The following is a 25,447-nucleotide window of genomic DNA, read 5'->3' as shown; positions in this document are numbered from 1 at the left end:
TGCATTTAATGAGGTCTTGGTATGCAGAGCACTACTCTAGGCTTTTGTAACCCAACTTTTGAAAGTGACTGCATTCACTTCTGTGTCATGCCGACATGCAAGAGTTTTGCTTGTAGACTAATTCAAGAAGTATTTTACTGACAGCTTTTGTGGCATAATGTTAATTACCAGAAGAAATAATTTTGCCTATTTCCTTATTTCTTTTAAAAAGCAAAAATCAAGGTTACAGTGAGTCACTTACAATGGAAGTGAGTGGGGCCAATTTTTAGAGGCTTTAAAAGCAGAAATGTGTGGCTTGTAATTGTATAACAGCACTTATATGATTTTTCTGTTAAAACATCTGTATTATTCGAGCTGTTCAAAAATATTTTAAATAACCTTTCACAATCGATCTAAAGATTAAAATAACCATACAGAGATTAACGTTTCCCATACATGTCTTGACCGAGATTTATAAATTGCCAAAAAATTGTCTTTCATCATCAATTGTTTTCATACTTGCTGAGTCAAAATACTTGTCTTTGCAAGTATCCTCGTAAACCGTAGTTTAGGTCTTAAGTGAAAACAAAAAGCTGAGAAAGAAAACACATGTGTAACAGTATATTGGATATACTTTTGTAACTTTATATTAATATTAATCAATTTAATAATATTCTGCAAGGTGCATGTAATATTATATATTATATTATTGTATTATGTATATTATATTATTATAATATATAATATTATTTTATATTATTTAATTTACACAGCGAAGAATATGCAGTGTTTTTATACATTTGACTACTTTATACAAATTATATATGGGCTCTATGCTTACTTTTTTTTTGCACTTGTGCTCTTAACTTAAAAAATTTAGGAACAAGTCAAGTATGTCAACTTTTATGTCAAATTTAAATCAAATTCATAAATGCATGTTGAGATTAATGTTTTAAATAAACAATTTTGAATATAGAAATATTAAATGACTTAAATAACTGAAAGAATCCTTTAAAAATAAAACTAAAAGTGCCAGTAGGTGGCGGCAAGTCACTGATTTAATTACTGAATAATTCATTCATCTGATTCGTTCGAACGGCTAAATTTACTCATTATTAATGGGAAACTGAATCATTGACTCACTAGATTCATTTTAAAATGCACGTTCATTCATAAAGGAAACAACACTGTGTTTGAATGGAGATGTGCAGCGGCTCAGTTGTGACTTTGTTTCAAACTTCTTTTTTTTGACAACGAAATAGAGCAAAATCAGGCAATAGTGTTATAGTCAGACAATGTAAGTCATTTAATATTAACTTCTTTTTTATTGAACTGTTGTATTAAATGAATATCTCATTTACAAACTCTCTTAAAATCATTAAATGCTGACATTCATCTCAGTTCATCGTGATCTTACAAATAAGACTAAAATGGTCACACTGTAGAGCCCTGTATTTATTATTTATGTAATTGTGTAATTACTTTCTTATTCTTTTATAACTGCTGACTGTTTACTAGTATTAGTTTTTTCTAATATTGACACTGACGACAAGAATGATGAAATTTCTATGGTATCAAAAATGCTGATATCGTATTTAAAGCAAAAATAACTATGTTGTGTTATTATATTACTGTGAAATAAAATGACTCATATCGTGTAGCATATATAAGATTTTGGTCATATCGCTCACCCCTTAACATTGCTGATTATGTCTTGTATTGAACTCTGAATTATTCCTATAAATTTAAATTGCATTAACTATCAGAATGAGTTTACTGCTATTCCATAACTCGCTATACATTGACCTACAGGAGGAATGGATTAGTAGTAAATCCGCATGCCACTCAAACCTATGTGTTGTCCCTCGATGTTTAAGACACCACCATTCAAGTCCATTGTAATGGGCAGCAGCTCCTTCCTTAAGGTAGCCATGGTGATCACAAGGGCATCAACCGATGGATAGAGACGCTCTTTGAGCCGTCAGGAATAAAAGAGGAGCAGTTTTGAAGAGGCAATGCGGGGTGATGGAGGAGGGATTCAGGCCTGAACAAAATAAAATGCCCATAGAGAATGGACTGCTTTCAGAGGTAGAGAGGGGTTGGTCTAATTTGCACAAAGTCTTCTCCTTCTCAAACCGGAGCTGACAGCAGACGTTTTTATCAGTGAGGAACACACTGCATGGAGAGAAACACATTCATTTCAATGTGGAGTCCTTGCCAAGGACAATGGCCCAGCAGGATGGAACATTGCCGTCCTTTTCGGAAAATCAGAGTAAACATTATTCCGCCTTATTTATTTGCCGAGCAAACAACCGTGCCCACGGGAACTAAATGTGGCTTTTAAATGAAGGCCAGTGGTTATTCAAAATCCAGGTGGAACTGTTTTTTATCCATGGCTTTTACTTATTTATTATTTTTTTCATGTTCTTTAATCTGTCTTCATGTTACTTATATGGAATGTTTTTTAAACCGTATCTAGGCCTGCTTTTCATTCCTTTTGTCCAACTTCCTCCTTTAAAATATAATACTATATATAGCATTATAAGATACTATATAGTACTATATAGTATATATATTTAATATTTTAAATATATATACTATATAATATAATATATAACTCTTTATAAAGCAAATCAGTTTTTTTATTTTATAATAATTCATAGTAAAACATTTCATTTTAATGACATTTTATAATTTTTTATTTTCCAATAACATATTTTATAATAAAAAATTAAATATGCCATTTTATACAACAGTTCTTTCTGGTCTTTGAATCTGACTGGCTGAAAGGAGTGCAATATTCTGGTGATAACAGAGCTCTAACCATTTCACCATTTTAATTTTATAAATACACTGTTTTTGTGTCACAGAGTGTAGTCTTAAAGGGGTCATCGGATGCCCATTTTCCACAAGTTGATATGATTCTTTAGGGTCTATAATATAATATATATATAATTATAGTCTATAATATACTCAATTAAAAAATTCTTAATGGTAGTGTAAAACAGCACCCTTTTTACCTTGTCAAAATGAGCTCTGCAAAAATCATCCCATTCTGAGGGACTGTTCCTTTAAATGCAAATGAGCTCTGCTCGCCCTGCCTTTTTACTTTCACCAACAACAATGCACTGAGCAGCACTGTCATCGGAAATCACCCTTAACAGATGAAAAGCGGACATTCAAACTAATGTTTTATTGTGTATATGAGACTGAGCTGAAGAATGAATGCTGTATCAGGTGCAGGTAACACACTTTCTCTCTCATTATACATAATACAGTGAGCGAGTGAATAAAGGTGCTTTAAAAGGTTCTTCACACTGACGCCATAAAAGAACCATTTTTGGTACCACAAGCAACCATTCAGTCAAAGGTTCTTTAAAGAACCATCTCTTTCTTACCTTTTCATAATCTGAAGAACCTTCTTCCGCCACAATAAAAACATTTGTAAAACAGAAAGGCTCTTCAGATGTTAAAGGTTCTTTATAAAATCATTTAGACAAAAAAAAATTTTAAGAGCCTAGTTCTAAAGTGACATTTTCAAATTAGCAGCGGAGGCTTGGGCTCAGCCGTTAAACTGTGAAACTGAGATTTGAATCTATGGTGGAAGGAAGTAGTTGACAGAAAAGAGGTTTTTGAAGACAGTCATGTCATTGAACTGTTGTATAAAAACAATATTATGCTTGTAGCCGTGCGATATGGCTGTATATCTGCACGCCGTGTGAATCTCAACCATGCCGATACAGCCATATTGCACTGCTACTTATGTGATATTGCTCATATAAAGAAAAAATATATAAAAAAAATATTTAAAAAGTCTCTTGTGTCTCTGTGTTAAAGATGTAAATATTATTTTTTAAATGCCTTTAGATCAAAACGTTCATGAGATCATTGGAAACATTAGTAGTTTTCAAGTGTTTTCAACTTATAAACCAGAAACCAGAAATGCCTTTTCCAAACCTACTCAGAGGAGGTCTCACATTTTTGTGTGGGATCTGGTTATTGATTACTGTCATGAAGAAAAGTACAACAAACTGTGTCCTCAGGAGGAATGACATCACTGACACCTGTTCACCTCTCCATCTCCAGGCTGAGACGGGCCAAAATCTCACAGGATCTCAATCCAGACATGTCATTCCTCTTGGGAGAACATGCATTAATAAATCATGTCTTTCCATTCAGTGTGTCTGCACATGTCATCTCCTCTTTAGAGCAACATGTTTGTCTCAGGGGCTGTTCCAGCTGCTCATCTCACTGACTATTGTGTCTCTTCCTTCATTAAATCTGTGATCAGAAATGATAATTAGTGACTGACATGTGATTTCAATCACCTGCAAGGCAGTTCAGCTAGTACAGCTTGGATACTAAAACCACATGGATTCGGGCAGTTTCAAATACACATCTGTGTAAAACTAAATATTGTTCTGATCAAAATCATTTTATTAGAAAAAGATTGAAGTTAGCTGTATTGTTGGCACTTGATCACAATGCAGACCTAGCAAACACAAATAAACTCCTTTCTTGTTATGAATCAAATTTAGTCCATTTCTTGATGTTAATTTCCCCACAAAACAGAGAGAAAACTTTACTTGTTTGACTGCAATAGTTTCAGTATCATTAGAGATGCTGCCTGCAGCCCCTGAGATATACAGTATGTGTGGAAGGGGGTGGATGAGTGATTAGATGTCCCCTTCCTCTGATCGTTTGTGCCTCTGTGCAAATAAATAACCTGCGAACGCAAATAAACAGAGGCATCCATCATAAGAGCGTCCCAAAGACAGTGACTGATTTCCGTGCGGGGCTCCTGAGGGAACAGGATACGTGACACTGGCACTTTTATTGTGAGAAATGGCAGCTGCCAGTGAACCAATGTGCACGTGGGTGACATTATCACTGAGATGTGAGAGACGCCTGCACTGGATGGGTGAGCAGGCAAGTGTGTGGCTTCTGCGGGTGTTTTGTTTATCGTTTCACGTAACGTGACTCTGTGTTGATGAATAACATGATTAGACGTGTTTCTTTTTTTCTTCTGTTGCTAGGTGGTTGCTGTGGTGTTCTGGGCGTTGCTATAGAGTGCAACAATCCTAATAATAAAAATCCTATTAATTTCTTCAAATTAGGGAAATTGATTTTTTAATGATAACTTATTAGCTATTAAAGGGTTAGTTCATCCAAAATGAAAATTCTTTTTTTTTAAGATTTATTTTTGGCATTTTTAGCCTTTATTGTGACAGGACAGATCAGTATGGACAGGAAGTGAAGTGGGAGAGAGATAGGGGCGGGATCAGGAAAGGTCCTCAAGTCAGGATTCGAACACGGGACGCCTGTAGCGTAACAGCGCCGTATGTTGGCGCACTGCCCACAAGGCCTTCACGCCAACCAAAACTCTATCATTAATTACTCACCCTCATGTCGTTCCAAACACGTAAGACCTTCGTTCATCTTCGGAATACAAATTAAGATATTTTTGATGAAATCCGAGAGCTTTCTGACCCTGTATAGACAGAAACGCAACTGACACGTTCAAGTCCCAGAAAGGAAGTAAGGGCATTGTTAAAATAGTCCATGTTACATCAACGGTTCAACCATAATGTTATGAAGCTACGAGAATACTTTCTATATACATAAAAACTAAAATAACAATTTTATTCAACATTTCGTCTCCTTTGCGTCACCCTAGCGCCATTTTGGAGAATACCATGACGCATGTGCAGGCTTCGATCTGCACATAAACAACGCATGCACGTGGTGCTTCTGATGTAGAACACGTTGTGGGACTCTCCAAGATGCTGACGAGGATTATTGAATAAGTTATTTTATTTTTTTGCACAACAAAAAGTATTCTTATAACTTCATAAAATTATGGTTGAACCACTAATGTCACATGGACCTATATTGTCTATGTTCTTGGTACCGTTCTGGACCTTGACTGTGGTCTTAATTTGTGTTCGAAGACAAACGAAGGTCTTATGGGTTTGGAACGACATGAGGGTGAGCAATTAACAGTGAGAACTAACATGGCGGCGCCCATCACTCGGCATAGATCAACTAACCCACTCATTATAAAAGTGTTTAAACCTCCAAATACATTTACTTGCACATATTTCGGAATCGGAATATTAGATATTTCATAATACAGTGAGCACGTTTGTGAATATTAATAATAAAAAGGGAAAAACTATATAAAAGTGATACATGTGTCATACAGCGCTATTGTGGCTGCGTTGTGTCACGTGACAAACACGACGCGCCGCCATGGAAACAATAAGGCGATAAGTTCTAAATAATGGTCGCCTAAAAAAAAACTCACCCTGGGGGCTCAGCTAGAATATTTTAAACTCACGTGTGAAAGGGTTAATGACAGAATTGTATTTTTTGGGTGAACTATCCCTTTAAAGGCCGGCACACACCAAGCCGACTTCAAAGAACTAGCGGTGACAAAAGCGTCTAGACAAAAAAATACTGTGCTTGAACAGACTACAGCCCAAACTAACCGAAACAAAGATAAACGTAAACAAAGCCACGTTTGCTTACTATTCTGAATATAAGTTATGTTGATAACTTTATTTTAAGCAGCTCATGTTGGCCTATTAATATACAGATACTGGAATGCTTGGGTAAGATTCATTTACTCATTCGTTTTCATCACTTTCGCTTTAATTCTCCAGCACTGACTCGTTCGCGAAACTAGGCATCCAGGGTTCTCAATTCCCTCAAAGGGACCGATGGGCCCGACGCCGATTCAGCATGTTGAACACACTGAATCGGGAAAACTCCCGCCGACGTGTGGAACACACCAAACAGACTAGCCCAACAGATGCTGCCAGAGAAGAGAGACCATAACCCAAAACACTTTCTATATATGTAGTGTCTGTTTTATTTTACTCGACTTTAACCCAACAATACTGCAACTTGTTGGCTCCTGAATGAAGTCACTTTGGATGAAAGATTTAATTTTAATTTAAATATGTATTAATTTAAATATCTTTAAATACTTGTGTTTATTTATGCCTCTAAGTTCATTTGTATGCATCTAATTGTCTCACTTTTTTTTGGCAGTTGTTTCTTGGAGCACTCAACTTTGCAGTTTGTTCGTGCCCCTGTTAACAGCCCTCTGCTCTCCAGTGCTTCTGATAGTTGCCAGCCTAATAAATACTGTCTCTGTACCCGGCGATCCAGTCCCCTGCCCTCCTGCTCTAAGATTGATCCCTTATCCCCACCCCTTCTTTTCTCTCGTCGCTGCCAGACCCGCAGCTTTAGAACCCATGTGAATAGGTGAAACTCTGAGGCTCCAACAGATGGCCAGAGCTGCCCTGATTCAGTCACACTGCCGCCGGATGAATACCAGCTCAGAGAGCCCAGAAAGAGTGGAAAAAACGGAGTTCGAAGAGCGCAAAAGAGAGATAGAGAGAGAGTGATAGAGTTTCCCCCATGTGTGTGGGAGAATAAGGGGAAACAGGGACGTGTTAATATGCATGAGGGGAAGAGTAACTGTGTGAGAGAGGAAAAGAGACACAACAAGAGAGGGGAGTGGACGATATTGAATTGTAGATTGAGGGACTTCTTTCCTTCCCGCCCTCTTTTATTTATCTGCTATGGAACCACGCCTCCTTCCTTTCACCTCTCCGTGTGTCTATATCAGGGGACCGGCTATGAGAGAGCCCACTTGTACGCCTGGCAGAGGGGGAGTCGAGTCAGAGGTGGTCTGGCCAAGACCGAACAGGTGACGGATCTTCATATCCCTGACTTTAACGCCTCCTGTAGTTCACGAAGGATTCAGAGGTGGGCATCAGTGAGGTACGTGCCTTTGTCTTTAATTATTGCTTTGTACCACCACCTCTGTCAGTAATGGATGCACAGGTATATTCCTCCATTGTTAAAGCGGATTATCATTTTCCACGCTCTCTAGATTATAACAATGTATATCTGAAATGGCTTCAATTTTATATTCATTTTTCTTGGATGCTCCTAAAATGCTTTTTTTTTCTGAATTGATGTCTGGAGAGATTCAGATAGTTTGTTTCTTCTAGTCTTCTCAGTCTCTTCATATTGGTGTCTCCATAGTTCATATCTCAAACGTTCGTCCCTCATACTCTTCGTCTGAACTGGTGCTTACAGCGTATGAGTTGGGTTTGTGCATGATTTTGGCCCTTTTAAGGACTTTAACAAGAGTCTGTCGTCACTCCTTTAAAATGCTACATGACTCATGTTGCATTTTTGATGGTGAAGAACTGCTCTCCGGGTCAAGCAGGTCTCTGATGTTTGGAGTGGTAGAGATTCGCTGGGTAAAATATGCATCAGTGAGCATGTGCTGGTGTTTGCTGTGTGAGGATATGAGGTAATGACAAAGGTGATGGGGGCTGAGAGATCTGTGCCTTAGTCATTCATTATTTAATGTACACTCTGTCTCCGCTCAGCCCCATAACAACTGGCCTCCTTTTCCTCTTCTGCTGTCTGAACCAGAACTGTGGACCGGGTCCTGAGACATTTAGTGCATCAGACCTGTACAGATGAGTTAATGTGGTCAATGCCGCATATTTGTTTCTGTCTGCAGGATTACGTTTTTTTTTTTTTTAATTCAGTTTACATCATAATGATTTTCAATCATTTTGGACCTCCTTACACAATACACCCAAAGCATGTTCTTATAAGATTTCTTAAAAGTAGATCAGCAGTAACTTTAGAGCTGAGTGAAACTACTCATTTGGGACCTCTGTCTGACAGACCAAAAAAAAAAAAAAAAATGGAATTTGATCTAAATTTTCTAATTCCTGAGTGGGAGCTATTTAGGGTTCATTTGCATATGTCCGTTCCAGCCTCAATAGGATTCTTATATGTTGTGATGATATTATACAATTATACAAGTTAGAAACCAGCTATTTTTACCTTCTTTTGTCTACTTGTAACAGTATAGGTTAACGTCTTGTTGGTTTTACAGTGAAAGAGATCACATAATAGATATATGTCATACAGTAGCTTCACTGACTTTATGCAAAGTGCAATCCAGTGTCATGAGAAGTCATAATAATTTGACCAAAATTACAAAATTGTACATTGGTTTATAGACTTCAAACATAAACCTAGCCATGAAGCCTCACTTCTAACCAAAACTTAAAGGGATTGTTGACACAAAAGTGATAATTTTGTCATAATTTACTCACCCTCATGTTGTTCCAAAACTGTATGAGTTTTTTTCTTATGTTGAACATAAAAGAAGATATTTTGAAGAATGCTGGAAATCAAACAGTTGATGGTCCCCACTGATTTCCATAGTATTTCTTTCCCTATGGAAGTCAGTGGGGACCAACAACTGTTTAGTTCTTCAAAATATCTTTTTTTTTGTTTTCAACATAAGAAAGAAACTTATACAGGTTTGGAATGACACGGGGGACAATTTTTATTTTTTTTTTAAATCTAACCATTATTGTAAAATCACCTTTGGTTAGTTTTTTCTTGATTGTTTAGTTGTAGTCAGGACGTAGTTGAGATTCTTGGATTTCTTTCTCCCATTTTAAAAATACCATTTATAAGTTTGTTTCTCCTAGTCTTCTTCTAGATTTCACCATTTTTGTCCATTTCTAACGTAAACCCAACCATGAAGGCCAATCCCTAACTAAATCTATAATTTACCAATGATTGTAATTGGAAAAACCTATTACAGACGAAGTTCACTTCAAGAATGAAAATTTCCTGGTTTTACCCACTTTGATTTTACTTCCTTGTAATCCAAGATGTTAATGTCTTTCTTTCTTCAGTTCCAAAGAAATTAAGGTTTTTGAGGAAAACATTCCAGGATTTTTCTACATATAGTAAACTTCAATGATGGTCAGTGGATTGAAGGTCCAAACTGCAGTTTCATTGCAGCTTCAAAGGGCTCTTCACGACCCCAGTTGAGGAATAAGAGTCTTACCTAATTTTCTAAAAAAAAATACAATTTATATACTTTTTAACCACAAATACTCAGCTTCATGCATTGTAATCACATTGGAAAAGTCTCACACGGTTAGTTCTTCGCCTGTGTACTTGGTTCAGAAAGGTTCATTTTCTTCAAATCTTCAAATTCGTCTACCATCGTTGTTTTAGCTTTTTTTGTAAAAAGCGTTTGACTTTCTTTGCACATTTGCTTTGTAAACACTGGGTTGGTACTTCTGCCTATGTCATGCGTGCATGATTATGTAATGCGTGAAGTCGAGCTAGTGCAAGACAAGCATTTGTGGTATATAAATTTGTATTTTTCTTAGAAAATGACAGTTTGTTTTACTAAATGCACTCTTAAAAATAAAAGTGCTTTAAAAGGTTCTTCACAGCAATGCCTTTGAAAAACCATTTTTGGTTCCACAAAGAACCATTTAGTCAAAGCTTCTTTAAAGAACCATCTCTTTTTTATACCTTTTCATAATCTGACGAACCTTCTTTCGCCATAAAAAAACCTTTTGCGAAACAGAAAGATTCTTCAGATGTTTAAGGTTCTTTATGGAACCATTTAGTCAAAAAAGGTTCTTCTATGGCATCGTGAAGCACCTTTATTTTTAAGAGTGTAAGACTATTATTTCTCAGCTGGGATTGTGTGGAACCCTTTGAAGCCTTCAATCTGAACCTTCAATCCGTTGATCCCCACTGAAGTCTGCTATATGAAGAAAAATTCTGGAATGTTTTCCTCAAAAACCTGAATTTCTTTTTCAAGAAAGACAGACATGATCATCTTTGATGACATAGGGGTCAGCAAATTATTTATTCTGGATGTGAACTAATCGTTTAAATCATTAAATTGCTGATAAGTCGAGTTTTATTAGCACTTTTAAATGTCTAGAGTAAGTACAAGGTTTGATATTTAACAGCAAACTGAGTTTGAGAACCAAGTCGGATGTTGTGGTCAAATGAGCTCAGAAGATCAATAAGTGCAAGATTTAAATAAAATGATGAGAAGCAGTGAGCACATATTATTGATCTACTTATATATTCTCCCAAATATTGATTAGATGGGATGTGTAAAACAATTTTTGTCCTTCTCATTTCTCTCAACATCTCTAATGAAAACCATCAATCGCAGCCCAAAACATCCGAGTGATTTTTTTTTTTTTAATCAAAGAGTCTGGACACTAGACAAATCCGAACCAGCCCAGAGCACATTTATGTGAGACACAAGATCTCATTTACATGAGCTGCTGAGAGCAAAACAAGGCCTGATATGAATCTAAAGTATAATTTGAGCCTGGTGCCCACCGTCTTAAATGTTAATGCTGACTGGAAGTCTTTGATGAGTGATTTGGAGTACAGCACCTCTGGCGGTGCCCTCTGAGGCAGAGAGTGATGTGAATGCATTATTACAAAGCTGTGCCAAGATACGGCAGGTGTCCAGCCGAGATCTGTAATTACATCCAGCCACGGATATGGAGAGCATCAATCTTAGATCAGAATCAGAATTTGTAATCAAAAGGTTTTTTTCCTGTTTATTTCAGTCAAGATCAAATACATGTTTACTGTTTTCTTCACCAATCAGATAACTTGTGAATGTTTTCAATTGCTTTTTAAATAAAAATATGGCATTGCTATAGAAATACCTGTCTCACTGTAGACCACACCTTTCACCCATCAGCCATTAACATTCGATACTAGAATCCATCTCTCGTCTCATATAACCTAAACATCTGTCACGACAACAGTGGTTCATTGGTGCTCAGATTAAATGAGTATATTTGATATGGATGAGTTTAGGTTTCAGTAGATTTACATTGAAAGCTAGAGTTTACTCCAAAATGATAAGTCACTCCAAACCTGTGTGGTTGACTTTATTCTGCAGATAACAAAGAATGTTCCATGAATAATGTTTCAGTTGTTTTTGTGTTATGCAAGGGAAGTCACTAGGGTTCAAAACAACACTGGACCCCGCTGACTTTCAATTTACGGATGAACAAACTAAAGCTTTTAGCAATGTTATTATCCAGAAATGCTCCTAAAACTCAAGTATCATCTCTAATATGTTCAACAAGCTAGTACACCTACACAAAAATTATGTAGGAAAGAGTTTTCACTTAGAAATTGCTTGTAAATTTCATGACTAATTACAAGGAAAGGTCAAGTAACACATTGATTTAAACATGAAATTTTAAAGTGGAAAACTGAAGTAGTGTTTTATTGTAAAGTGAATAATCTTTTTTATTACAACTTAATTTAAAAGTCACTTTTTACAGCGTGTGAATGAAGATACCAAGGCAACCTAGCATCTGTATGGATTGAATATGAGAATGTGCTGCACCATTGATTATCTTTAGATGCTTTGATCTTGATTTTAGCAGGAATAGGGATGCACTGGAGGGACAATAGCAGCGGTGTGATGTGGAAGTACTTGGGAAGGTTCAATAGGGGGGCTGCAGCATTCGGGATGAGCTGCAGAGGTTTGATTACGTACCTTGGGAGACAGTTGTGACGGTCATTGGGACTAATGGTGAACTGCACACCAAAGGCAATTACAGTGACGTTAAAGTGATCTAAAGCATTTGTGGGCAAACAGAGAGTCTATATATAGAGAGTTTGATGTTATCGATATTCATTGAGTACTGTTTTTAAAACTCTGTTCATATACTCTACATGTAAAGATGTGTCTTTTTGCTTATTTTTTTAAAAAAAGTAGCTTTTCTTTTCCTCATTCTTGCCATTCTCCTCAATCACGCTCCCTCAGGGTTCTCCCAACTGAGTTTTATAGGATCTCGCTCAGACTTCAGCTCACATCTACCCATTACTCTCTCTGGCTTTCTCTCGCACGCCGTATCTATCTCTCACTCCCTCAGGAGCTCAGCAGGCTTTGTGGCTGCTTATTAACTTTTATGGAATTATAGATTTCTGAAATTGGATTTTCCCAACTCACTAAAGAAAGCAGATTAGCTGGCTACTCCTACATGCACCGGAGTTTTTCTGGCCTGAAACGTAACTTGAATGTCTGAATGTGGACAATTAGTTTAGATGGCAGGTTTATCTGTCTCTTTCCAGTAGTTTTTTTTTCTTCTCTAGAGGAATCAAATCACAATAGCCTGAGGTAGCTGTAAGTTTAGATGAACACTTTGTCTTTATTTGTAAATGGGGATTAAAGTCAATGTTTGTTTTTCACAAAACAAAAATGAACATGGACTAAAGGGGATTTTATATTACACAGTTAATGCACTGAAAAAAAATAGTGTGAATTTGTTATATATTTATGGATTTTATATACTTTACTTTTACAGTTTCTTACAATATTGTAATACAAAATGTAATTGTATCATATAAGATTACAATTTATACATACCAACATGCAAAAAAAAACTGCTGCTGGGGTGTAAACATAAATAAATCTGTGCTCTTTGGGTGCAGGATTTTTTGTGACATCAAAAAATTCTTAAGTCTAAGGCACTCGAATAATGGGAAAAATATAAAAAGCCTTTATTCACATGGCTTTAAAGTTAAAAACAACACATTTGCACACCGACGCATTGCAGCTACCTCGCCTTCATCAGGGTGTCAATTTACAAACACACTCAGAGTTCGTTTAAGCAATCAGTTCGTCACATGACATAGTCACCTGAACAGGTATCAAAACCACAACAAGAGGATTACTAATCATAATTATAATCACACCAAATAGATTCAAAACAATTCAAAGCACTGTAACAATTCTTATTTCAATACAAGGTAAAAAGAAAACTTGTTTTTAACTTTAAAGCCATGTGAATAAAGGCTTTTTATATTTTTCACATTAACCGGGTAAATGAAAGACTTCTGGAATCGACTTAGTGAGATCTGGACAGAATCAAACAAACATGGCCTGAGGGCCAGTCTGAAAATCTGAAAACACTGTTAAAGCTCCCAATGCATAGGCTACATATTTCTCATAAATTAAAATTAATGAGTTGGTAATGTGCACATTTCTGACAATTATATTAAACCTGTTTTGGTCCCATTCTCCAGATTTGCTAATGATATTTGTATTTCTCTACTAAGCAAATATGCACAATATTTTTTAAGGCATGGGTTCTCCAATCCAAGATGTTAATATCTTTCATTCTCCAGTCGTAAAGAAATTATGTTTTTTGAGGAAATCATTATAGGATTTCTCTCCATGTAGTGGACTTGGTGCCCCCAAGTTTGAACTTCCAAAATGCAGTTTAAATACAGCTTCAAAGGGCTTTAAACAATCCCAGCCAAAGAAGAAGGGTCTTATCTAGTGATACGATCAGTTATTTTGTAAAAAATATTGACAATTTATATACTTTTTAACCTCAAATGCTCATCTCTAGTTTTGCGTGAACTCTGTGTGTTCCGGTTCAGTACAGTTAGGGTATGTCGAAAAACTCCCATCTTATTTTCTCCTCCAACTTCAAAATCATCCTACATCGCTGCAGAAGCACCGACCCAGTGTTTACAAAGTAAACATGCAAAGAAGATCAAATGCCCTTTACAAAAAAAAGGTAAAACAGCGATGTAGGAGCACAAAAGTCCACTATATGGAGAAAAATCCTGAAACGTTTTCCCCTTAAAAAACATAATTTCTTTACGATTGAAGAAAGAAAGATATGAACATCTTGGATGACAAGGGGGTGAGTAAATTATCTGTAAATTTTTGTTCTGGAAGTGGACTTCTTCTTTAAAGTAGTAGTATATTTAATTATTTAGATAATTTAAATATAAAAATATATCAAATCCAAAACACACATTTGTTAAATTAAATAAATATAAATTATTATACATGACCAAAATCTTGTATCATGATATGAGTTATTTTATTTCACAGTGACAATATATATCAACAATATATATAGTTATTTTTGCTGTAAATAAGGTCTTTCTGATATCAAAATATTTGATACCATAGAAATTTCATAGTTCTTATCACCAGCGTCAATATGATGTCTTTGGGACGTGTTTTTTGTTGGTGCGGCAACACATTTCTAGTGTTTATATATTTTTTTTGTTTTAAATTGTTTTGTTCGAAATTAAATGAAATATCACAAAAACTAATACTAGCCTAAATTACAAAACATAACAAAAAACTACAAATAAAACAAATAAACAGTTAGTGATTAAATAAGAATAAGAAACTAATTACAAGCAACAGGACAAAAAACTTCAGTAGAACAAATAAAAACGAAAACACATACATTGTATAAAGTAATCAAATGTTTAAAACTGCATATTCTTTACTATGTAAATTAAATATATATTTCTTATTAATATAGTAGCAAAAGTGATTTAGTCAAGAGCAGTGAGAGGAGATGTAAGGTTGAAAATGGTGATTTAGCTCATGCTCTATGGTCCTGTACAAAAATTCAAGATTTCTGGAAAAGAGTTCATGAACACTTTTGCTTGGTTTCAGATGTTCATATTTCACTATGTCCTAGATTGTTTATATTAGGTGGGTGGACAGACAATGAATTAAGGGACACAAATATAATATCCTGGGTCCAAACCAGTTTACTGATTGGCAGACAAATAATTCTTAGGAGCTGGAAATCAGAGGATGTAGTAGAACTTGCTAGAGTGGCTGCATTCGAAAAAATCTCTTATAAGCAGATGGACAAGCTAAACCTATACTATAAAAAATGGTCCAAGTACCTAACCTATTTGGAAATGGGACAGTAATAACTGGGTGTGAGAAATATTGTGATTGTGACAGTGTAGATGTGATGTATTATTTACTGAATTTATTTATTCCTTTTATTTTTTATTTTTTGTATTTTATTTATTTAATTTTCTCATCATCACATAATGATGGATGCTTCATTTGTATTTAATGATAGCCAAGCTGTGACCTTAAAGCCTTAGTTGGGGATTAGTTGGGGCCGGGTTTGTTAACAGGGTAAAATGCTGTTTCTATACAGAATTACTGTATTCTATCTGCCTGAGAAATCAATAAAAATGTTAATCTCAAGAGCAGTGAGAGATTTTCTGTCTTTTGTTGTGATTAACATATATGACGGACAGTAGGAATATTAGACTGCTATCACTTTAAGAGCTGCAAGATACAATGTACTGTTACACATGTTTTCTTTCTCAGCTGTATGCTTTCACTTGAGACCTGCTGTTTTTATGAGGATACCTTCGAAGACAGGCATTTTGACACATACAAGTGTGTGTATTTAACTGCTCAAGGCCTATAAAGTGCCAAAAATAACTCTGTTCAATATTCCAGCACTCTATGAGTACGTACATTTCTCTTTCACAGCCGATTGCTTTTCAACAGCTTAAAGGGGTCCTATTATGCCTTTTTTTCAAAATCTTGATTTTGTTTTGGGGGTGTACCAGAACATGCTCTCATGCTTGGTGGGTCGAAAAACGCATTATTTTTCACATAATTTACATTATTACAATACCTTTCTCCCAACCTGGCACAAATACCTCGATTAGTTCCGGGTTTAATAAAGGCCAACCTTCCGAAAAAAGGAAATGTGTTATGATTGGCTAACTATCCCTGTGCGTTGTGATTGGTGAACAGCTTAGATGGTGTTTCAGTACTGCCACGCCCCTTGTCAAAGCAGTTACTGCAAGCTAGATTAATAGTGAATCTTACGTTTTAAATATGGATATTTTTCTTACAAAAAAGCATCGATTTGCTACAGGAGACCCCCGGGAGTCATGTGAGACACTTTTTAATATGGATGGATGCACTTTATTAGACTTTATTAGACTCTGATTGCATTTGTCTGAAAGAAGGAAGTCATATACACCTAGGATGCATGGAGGGTGAATAAATAATACGCTACAGTAGTGTTGAGTCCCATCCTCTGCCTGCGAGATCGCTGATACATGATATTATCGTGCTGATTTATTTAATTATTTTACATATTTCGTTTCATTGCCCGAAACCAGCTCCAGCATAAGGCTAAAAGCAGCCTAACATTATCAAAAAACATCATCACTGATCAGCCTAGCCTATTCTAGTGCAAGTTTATGCATTTTAAAAAACACTCGCGTTATAAGTGAAGCTATCTACACAGCATCATGAATACATTTTTTACCACGAACTGCACACGTCTGTGGTGTGTTGCGGCTTGACGCGGCAACCGGAGTGGATCGCAGCTTCGGCATGTGTTTCGACCCCCTGTACTGCACACGTCTGTGGCGCGTTACTGCACTGAAGCGGCCACTCTAGTCAATGCTTGTGTTTATACCCGCCGCGCTGCGGCTCGTTGAAGCGGCTCTCCGCGCTGCATCGCTAAAGTTAGGCTAATCCCCCACCTCGTCGCTACCCTCCTTCCAACAATTCGAATTTCCATAGACAGGATTTAATTTAATGATATTCTAATGGACCACGTTGTGACATCATTGCATGCGGAAAACAAACTTTGTAGTCCAAAGGAGCCGTTCGTTGTAGTTCTTGGAAAGAGATTTTTTAAAAACGAAATATCTCCCCTTCGGAGTGGACTTTGAGATTTGTAACTTTGTAGATCTTTTTTATGCCCACGGATACACACCAAACACTCACTAAAATTCAAAAAGTGAAAAAGCATAATGGCATCCCTTTAAAATCATTTGTTTTTAAACCGCAGTGCTTAAAAACGCATGCAAACGATGCGTTTTCGTGACCACGTAGCACAGCAAGGTCATGTGAGCATGTAACCGGGACAGAGACTATAGTCCAAAATCTCCACCAGTTGACAAATTTCTTACTATTATCATAGCTGTTTAATTGATGTTATTGTTATCTAACAGTTCTATTCTTCTGTTGGAGGATTGGAGTTATGATGATGTCATCATAGCAGATGTGTGAAGGTGGAGTGATGACTGCGAGTGTCAGCTGTTAAAGGATGAATCATGGTAAATCTGTCAAAAGACAGAGATTCATATCTAAGACAAGCGTTTGCTTGAAATGAGCCATATTGAATGACTTGGATAGCACCTGACATGGCTGTGGGTGTTTTTTTATCAAAGTAATAGTCTGTCCCAGACACAGATGTTAAAACACTCAAAGTTTATCAAAGTTGAAGTGTTTCGGGAACGTGAATTTGATACAAGGCCAAAGTAAAATGGCTTATGTTATTACATCTAATGCGATCTGTTATTAATCTCTGAAATACTCGGAAAACATTCTAGTTTAGCTCAGCAAATAGTGTCCTATGTTTGTGTGAGAAAGTGCTTAATGTTTAGACTTACATCCTCCTGTATGCTTGTCTTCTTAGTGTTACTTTCACTATAATTGGTTGTGGGTGGCAGTGCGGTTAAGCCTGATTTGGCACTGGATTGTTGCCTAGTTTCTGCACAGCCCCAGAACAGAAATAGAATGGGGCCTATTAGTTTTTATCTTGCCATGTATCCTGCAGTGAGTCAAACAAACAACCCATTACACAGTTAGCTGTGCAGTAATGATGCACAGCCCTCATAAGAACCCACGTTCAGGAGCATCTCTGGCCGTCACGTCATTTTGAGTCCTCATTTATATTAAATAGCTGCCAGAGTCACTAATAGCCACCTAGGCAGTGGGAGACAGGAAAGATCAGTAGCTCAGGATCCTGTGATCTCATGAGTGTGTGAAGTAATGCAGTTTTCATGAGCTTTCATGAGAGACCTGGCCTCTGGACACAATCAAGACCAAACCAAAGACTAATGCGTTTTCGGTTCTGTACATAATTACATCAGCGTCTGTGGCATCTGAGCATTGACAGATCACACCCTAGGGGTTTAGCGCAATGTTAATGAATTGTAAGAATCGACGTGGCTGTCCATCAGCACATTTGGATTTGAGGCTTGGATTAGTGTTTGTGTACTAAAAGGGCTTTTGCTTGATGAGATTACAGGAAGCAGATATATATTCAGTTATTCTGTTTGAGGCATGATCGTATACTTCAAAAGAAAGTGTGTATACTTCACCTCTCGTCCCTTTTCGGGCTCTTTTTTGAATTTGCCTTCAGAGCAGCAAGATAAAACAGCCACTGCTACCTGGAAGAAAGGGAAAAACTCTTCAAAGACATAGTGAAAGTGTTGATGGATATATATTTTTGTATTATTTTTTTTAGATGTCCCACAAGCCCTTGAAGTTGCACATTTGTGCACATTATTGCATAAAATCCTTTGGTCTTCCAAAGTCTCTCCCCATAAAATCTTGCTGTTTACATAATGGGCGCAAGTACTGGCTGACCAAACATTTTAAAGAGGATTTCTTGTGGCTCATGGGAATGTGTTTATTCTTAATGGAGTTTTAAAAATCTATAAAAATAACCCCGGTGTATAAATATTGTGACAGTAAGGTCAGTTTAAATATATAAACTGCTGTTCAAAAAGGTAAGATTTTTAATGTTTTTTTTTTTTTAAGTCTTTTCTGCTCACCAAGGCTGCGTTTTTTTTTTTTTTTCATTAAAAATACAGAAAAAATTTTAATATTGTGAAATATTATTGCGATTTTAAAATATTTTTTTTCTATTTTAATATATTTTAATAGAATTTATTCCTGTGATGCAATGCTGAATTTTCAGCATCATTACTCTAGTCTTTAGTGTTGCATGATTCTTCAGAAATCATTTTAATATGCTGACTTATCAATGTTGGAAACAGTTGTGCTGCTTAATATTTTGTTGGAACCTGTGATTTTTTTTTTTTTTTTAATTCTTTAATATTTAATATTTTTTATCTTTTTAATATTTTTTATCTTTTGTAACAATATAACCATTTAAACCATTTAAAAAGTTTGTGGTCAATAAATTTTTATTCTTTTATTGAAAGAAATTAATACTTTTGTTCACCAAGGATGTGTTAAATTGAAAAAAAGTGATAGCAAAGACTTATATTGTTAGAAAAGATTTCTATTTTGAATAAATGCTGTTATTTTTAACTTTTTATTCATCAAAGAATCCAGAAAAAAAGCAGCACAGCATTAATAATAAAAGTAACAAATCAGCATATTACAATTATTTCGTATGACACTGAAGACTGGAGTAATGGCTGATGAAAATTCAGCATTGCATCACAGCAATAAATTAGTATATTAAAATAGAAATCTTTCATTTTAAATTGCACTAATATTTCATAATATTACTTATTTTTCTCTTTTTGTTTCTGTTTTTGTTTTTGTTCTGTTTTTTTTTAAATTTGAGCATAAGAGACTTTAAAAATAAAATCAAATTAAAAAATCTTACGTTTGAGTGGCAGTGTGTGTGTGTGTGTGTGTATATATATATGTATATATTTATTTATTTATTTATTTATATATGTATATCATATATATTTAATGCATTCTTGCTGAATAAAAGTTTTAATTTCTTTCAAAAAAAAAAAAAAAGTCTTACTGACTCCAAACTTTCAAATATATATGTTTATGTATAGGCAAGATTTATAGAGTAAAAAACAGTAATAATGTGAAATATTGTGAAAATCTTTTCCACTTTAATATATTTTAAAACTTAATATATAAAAAGGTTTTCAGCAGCCATAATTTCAGTCATTTCATAATGTTAAAAACAGGTGTGCTGTTTATTTTTGCAAATACATTTTTTCCAGAATTCCTAGATTAATAAGACGTTAAAAAAACAGCATTTATTTGAAATATAATTTTTTGTAACATTATAAATGTTACTGTCACGTTTTAACAATTTAATGCATCCTTGCTGAATAAAAGTAACAATTTCTACTGACCCCAAACTGTTGAATGGTACTGTACATATTAAAAACCCTAATCTACGCACACCAGGGAGATCCCCCTGCAATCTAATTAGGAGTCAGATATTAAAACAGTGAGCTGTGTGCTGGGATAATTGATTCTTTCCACTCGGTGCACACGAAACAAGCAGACAGCAGGAGATACCCAGCTTTGTCAACATCGGGCGATGTGCCTGCTTTTTAAAAAAGGCGCCTCAATGAAGCTACGTAGATTGTGCCAACAGACATCCCACACACAAAGGTACGCCACATGCATCCCAGTGTGTATGGGGGGCGACTGAATAACCTCCTGTTTGTATGAGTGGGTTAGCCTGGCAGGTCAGTGGGAAATCATACGCGCTTTGTTTCACCGTCATCGGAGGAACGCTCCAACTGTCTCTCTCTCCTCCGGCAAAACCGCTCAAACCCTGATAATTACCCTCTTCCTTTGAGAGTTATCAAAATGGACAACTCTCCCGCTGCTTTGCTAATTACTTTAATAGGTTTAGATAGAGATTAGCAACAGACTAGAAGCTTAGGGAACGTGTGATGTTGATAGATGTGAATAATTCTTGTTAGCCTTCTTTGAATGTACAATTCAATCTTGTTTATTTCATTTGTATATTCAGCTTTAATCCTGCTGTATTTATGTTTGTGAACAGAACCACAGAACATCAGCTCATGAGCGTTTAGGGTCATTAACTGAATAGGCTATAAGACTACTGCTGTCCACTGACCCTAATGCCAAAGCCATGACTTTGTGTCTGTAGAGTCATTCACGATCACAATTTATGGCCAGTTTTATAGAGGCTGGGTCAGACTCAGTCTCTCATCAAGTACCTTTAGCTTTGTGTATCCTTTCCTCCCTCAAGCAGATTCTACCCAAACCTCTCAATTAGTGGTGGTAACCACCTGCGCTGGTCTATTTGTGAATGTAACGACCATTGTGATCAGCAGGGAAGTAAATGGAGGGGAAAAGCAGTGGAAATTGTGGGAATGGTAATAGTCTTTTTTTATGGATCACAGATTACGATCATCAAAGGGGCAGTTGAGAAGCCCCAGTCTCGCCACGGGGAAAAAGAAGCATACACTAGCCTCAATGACAGCATCATTAACGAAATGGGCTTTAGTGACGCCACATTGATGGCCAGTTACAAAATGGAAGGAAAAAGTGGCTGTTGTAACCAGATACCACCATGTAATGATTAGGTACTAGCTAAATGTATACAGAGTATGTGGGAACTGTGTAATACTACCTCAGGAAATTGCATATTTTCTGTTACTCTTATGAACACCAGAGTTGGGCATGTTACTTTTAAAAGTTAGTTATAAATACTCGTTACTTCTCACAAATAGTAACTGAGTTACATCATTATAAAAGTAACTAATTACCAGGGAAAGTAACTATTGTGTTACTTTAAAAATGAAAAAAATCTAATATTTCAAATAACTTGGATGCCCCCAATATTAAATATGTTAAATGAAGAAAATTTAAATTAAATTTTTAGTTTACTCACCAGACTAATATTAAATATCTGATATAGCTTAATGAGCTTAAAGGAGACGTCCACTTCCAAAACAAAGACTTACGTATAATGTACTCACCCCATTGTCATCCAAGATGTTCATGTCTTTCTTTCTTCAGTCGTAAAGAAATTCAAAATAGTCCTATACCGCTGTTGATCTTCTTTGTATGTTCACTTCGCGAATGATTTTTGAAGTTGAGGGAGAAAATACGACTGGAGTTTTTCGACATACCCTAACTGTCTTGAGCCAGAATACACAGAGTTCAGGCAGAGCAAGACAAGACGAGTGTTTGAGATTAAAAAGTATTTAAATTGATTTTTTTTTTAATGAAAATAACCGATTATTTCGCTAGATAAGAGCCTTCCTCCTCAGCTGGGATCATTTACAACCACATTTGGGATCATTTGAAGCCGCATTTAAACTGCATTTTGGAAGTTCAAATTCAGGGCACCATATCAGTCCGTTATATGAAGAAAAATGCTGAAATGTTTTCCTCAAAAAAGATAATTTCTTTACAACTGAAGAAAGAAAGACCTTAACATCTTGGATGACAAGGGGGTGAGTACATTATCTGTAAATTTTTGTTCTGGAAGTGGACTTCTCCTTTAATGGCAAAAGAGCATCAGTCAAGCATTATAATATGACATTATGAAAACTTTGATTTGCTGAAATCAAAACAGGGAAGATAATAGGTGAGGGCCAGCCAATGAGATTGCCGTTTGTGTATCAGTTCTGCCTACTACCGGAGAAACCGGCAGTTCTTAAAAGCTGAAGAATTCCAAAGGAGCATATGGCATCAATTCTGCATGGTAGACTCTCTTTCACTATATCCTTCTTTGCGTGTGTGTGAGACAAAGTGACGGCTAGTCTTGTTGTGTCTTTACACTAGAGTTTACGGTTTGTCAAATACAGGTATGCTGCACATCCGTTCAGATGAACTGAAAAATAAAATAATTATAATATTATAATAAATTATAGTAACACCGCATTTTATTGTCAGTAATGGGAACGGCGTTGTAACGGGGGGAAACAGTAATTATTTGATTACTCGTTGAAGAAATAACGCTGTTAGTAACTTAGTTATTCTCAACACTGGTGAACACACGGCGGGGACTGACGAGAGGAAATTGTTGAATAAAGTTGTTATTTTTGTTTTCTTTGCACACAAAAAGTATTCTTGTAACTTTATAAAATTAATTTTGGACTACTTTAACAATGTCCGTACTAGTTTTCAGGCCTTGTATGTACTAGTTACGTTGCTGTCGACGCAGAAAGCTCTTTCATCAAAAATATCTTAATTTGTGTTCCAAAGATGAACAGAGGTCATACGGGTTTGAAACTAATTTATAAGATGGCAGGTAGTTTGTAGAAGTCTGTGATTGACAGCAGAAAGTTCAATCTGAGTAAACATGTTGGTGCCAGTCATGGGTTGTTGGTGATATGATTAAAGATATTCATGCACAATTAAAACACAACATGCATGATTTTCAGCAGCTGTTTTATCAATTTGGCACTCATGTCTGACATCGGGTGGATTTATTTCTGTTAAATGTGTTTATGCTTATGCGAGTGTGAGAAACTGCTTTCGATGTGGATTACACATTAACTCCAAATTTCGCAAGACAGTAACAAATGATAATGATAAGAACTGTCCAGGAATACATCTTTAGTACTTTGTTAATCAGAGGCTGCGATGAAATATTATATAAACTATTTAGAAAATAAAAATAGAGATATGCTAAAAGAAAGATGTATAATGCTTCAGCTGTGGGAATTGCCAGTGTGGGCAGCATGCCAATGGAGACTTTGGTTATGCCTCGGTTGTGCCCTAAACAGAGCGTGATTAACAGTATGCGCCTTTGTTATCACACAATCTGAATTTCAGAAACATGTATTTGTACAAGTGTATTTGTTCAATTCATTTGATTCCACTTTGTGTTATTAGCTTTTATGTAGGTTCACTTCTCAATGCATATTGATGTGTTCTTTTACTTATTAGGAAAAATTAGCTTACGCCCTACAGTATTCAAAAAACATCAAGGTCCATATTTCATAACTGTTTCATGCCCAATTAACTGTTTCTTTTCCCATATTCCCGTTTATATCTGTATAGCTGAGATTTCTTATGAAGACTCGGGTCAGCGTGATGGGCATCGGACCTTGTCTAATTCCTCTTTTCAAGTTCCCATCCATCCCTGCTGTTCTTAAAGCCCTTGTGTGTTTTTGGCAATGAGGCCTGTAACATGTATAGATTTTGGAGGGGCTACCACTAAGCCTGCTAATCTAACCACAAAGAGAAGGAAGGGAGAAGGAGAAGAGGATTAGGATGAGGAAAGTCAGAAAATAAAATACCAAGCAGCCGCACATCCCCAGGGACAATCTCAGACGAAGATTAGAAAATCCCCACGGTGGCCACACTGGCAGTGGGAAGCCCATGCGAATTACTGCTAATGTTCAAGTGCTGGAATCCACAGGGGTCAGAGGCGTTGGATGTGATAATTAAACTTTCTGCTGAGTGCTCCTTTGTGGGAGGAATATTGAAGATAGTATTAGTAAATGGAGGCAATTGGGGTTTTTATGGTTTTGAAAATGTACTGTTTCGGTGTTTTACTTTCTTTGCATTGTTGCACCAACAGATAGTGAAAAGTGAATCTTTCATTTGATTCATTTTGATTCAAAATGCTGATTCATTCAGGAACTAAATAAAGGATTAATTCACTTCCAGAATAAAAATTTCCTGATAATTTACTCACCCCCACGTCATCCAAGATGTTCATGTCTTTCTTTCTTCAGTCGAAAAGAAATTAAGGTTTTTGAGGAAAACATTCCAGGATTTTTCTCCATATAGTGGACTTCAATGGTGCCCAACAGATTGAAGGTCCAAAGTGCACACGATCCCAGCTGAGGAATAAAGGTCTTATCTAGTGAAACGATCAGTCATTTTCTAAAAATGTACAAATTTTAGGGCTGTAAGTTTAACACATTAACTTAATTAATTAGTCATGAAAAATAACACAATTAAAATATTTGAACACAGTTAATGCACTGGGCCCGTCCCCACATTTGTAGGATATCTTATATTTCATATAGTTGACTGTTGACAAATATGATGCAGGGCAACAGCTCCACAAATGCAGTTATGCCCTAAAATTTAAGATATTGGTGCAAAACCTGCCCGTTTGTGTTTTGTCTCATATTTATATATACCACACATCACATGATATCACACGAGCAGTAAGACCAATATGACATCAGCGCTGATTTTATCTTGATCTATCACAAGCTTAAATGTGATTTTATACAACAGTTCAGTTGATATTGTGTTATGTGTTTTTGCTAAATTTTG

General features: G+C 36.0%; 1 protein-coding gene across 2 annotated transcripts in view; it reads left to right on the top strand.

Annotated features, from left to right (window-relative positions):
• Nucleotides 1–7,493: 7,493 nt before the first annotated feature.
• The window catches only part of sulf2a (sulfatase 2a), a 49,789-nt gene continuing 31,835 nt past the window's right edge, over nt 7,494–25,447 (top strand). Inside the window, exon 1 of one of the 2 annotated variants that reach the window (XM_051123216.1) lies at nt 7,494–7,773. The gene's annotated coding sequence lies outside the window, so the exon portion shown is untranslated. The remainder of the gene's footprint in view (nt 7,774–25,447) is intronic. The other variant, XM_051123215.1, reaches the window with a different exon arrangement.

The sequence above is a fragment of the Labeo rohita genome, chromosome 11, assembly GCF_022985175.1.
Source record: "Labeo rohita strain BAU-BD-2019 chromosome 11, IGBB_LRoh.1.0, whole genome shotgun sequence".
In the NCBI taxonomy this organism is placed as follows: Eukaryota; Metazoa; Chordata; class Actinopteri; order Cypriniformes; family Cyprinidae; genus Labeo; species Labeo rohita.
Note: the sequence above shows the minus strand (reverse complement) of the source record. Positions and strands in the feature narration are given on the sequence as shown.